This window comes from Homarus americanus, unplaced genomic scaffold, assembly GCF_018991925.1.
Source record: "Homarus americanus isolate GMGI-L3 unplaced genomic scaffold, GMGI_Hamer_2.0 scaffold32871, whole genome shotgun sequence".
Lineage (NCBI taxonomy): Eukaryota > Metazoa > Arthropoda > Malacostraca > Decapoda > Nephropidae > Homarus > Homarus americanus.
Window position 1 is genome coordinate 472,856 of NW_024748870.1, and position 1,291 is coordinate 474,146.

Below are 1,291 nucleotides of genomic sequence, written 5' to 3' on the forward strand. Positions count from 1 at the left end.
CCACTTTCTGTCACTTCCTGTTACTCCCCGTCACTTTCGGTCACTACCTGTCACTCCCCATCACTACCTGTTACTCCTTCTCATTTCCTGTCACTCCCTACCAATCCCCGTCAATTTCTGTCACTCCTGGTCACTTCCTGTTACTCCCCGTTACTCCCAGTCACTCCCTGTCACTTCCGTCACTCTCCATCACACCCTATTACTCCTCGTCATTTCCCGCCACTCCCCGTTACTTCCTATCACTCCCTCTCACTTCCCGTCACTTACCAATGTTGGGCACCACGTCACTTCCTGTCACTCTTCATCACTTCCCGTCACTCACTAATGTTGGGCACCACGTCACTCCCTGTCACTTCCCGTCACTTACCAATGTTGGGCATCACGTCACTCCCTGTCACTTCCCGTCACTTACCAATGCTGGGCACCACGTCATTTTCTGTCACTCTCCATCACTTCCCGCCACTCCCCGTTATTTCCTATTACTTCCTGTCACTTTCCGTCACTCCCCGTCACTTACCAATGTTAGGCACCACGTCTGGGTTACTGTCATCTGAGGAAGGCCTGGCGTCAAGCTTCTCTCTCCGGCCGCGACGCCAGCGGGAGGTACAGTAATGCCTCGTCCATACCGCCACGCCCACCACCACCACCGTCACGATAACCCCGCCCACCACGCCGCCCACGTTGCTCGCTCTCGTCTCTCGCACTGGATCTGTAAACACATCATGATCTGTGTATATTTGTGTGTGTGCGTGTGTGTGTGTGACAGTATGAAAGTGTGTATAATAGTGTATGACAGTGTGAAAGGGTGCATAATAGTGAATGGCAGTGTATGGCAGTGTGTGTGTGTGTGTGTGTGTGTGTGTGTGTGTGTGTGTGAAAATACATAATCGTGCATGACAGTGTATGACAGTGAGTTAAAGTTTGCACGACAGTGTATGACAGTGGGTGGAAGTTTTCATGACAGTGTATGACAGTGGGTGAAAGTTTGCATGACAGTGTATGATGGAATCTTTCAACGAGTTATATGTCAATAAGTTCCGACTCATTAAATCGGTGTATTAAATGACAATACAAATGAGGAATCTTATCTTATGTACAACGCTTTTCACTTCTGGTATGTTGACTAAATCCCGAGTACGATGACTTAATCCCTTGAGTACGATGTCTTAATCCTCTGAGTACGAAGATTTAATCCCCGAGTATGACGATTTAATTCCCTGAGTATGATGATTTAATCCGTTGAGTACAATGACTTAACTGCTTGAGTACCATGAGGTTGAATGATCGTAAC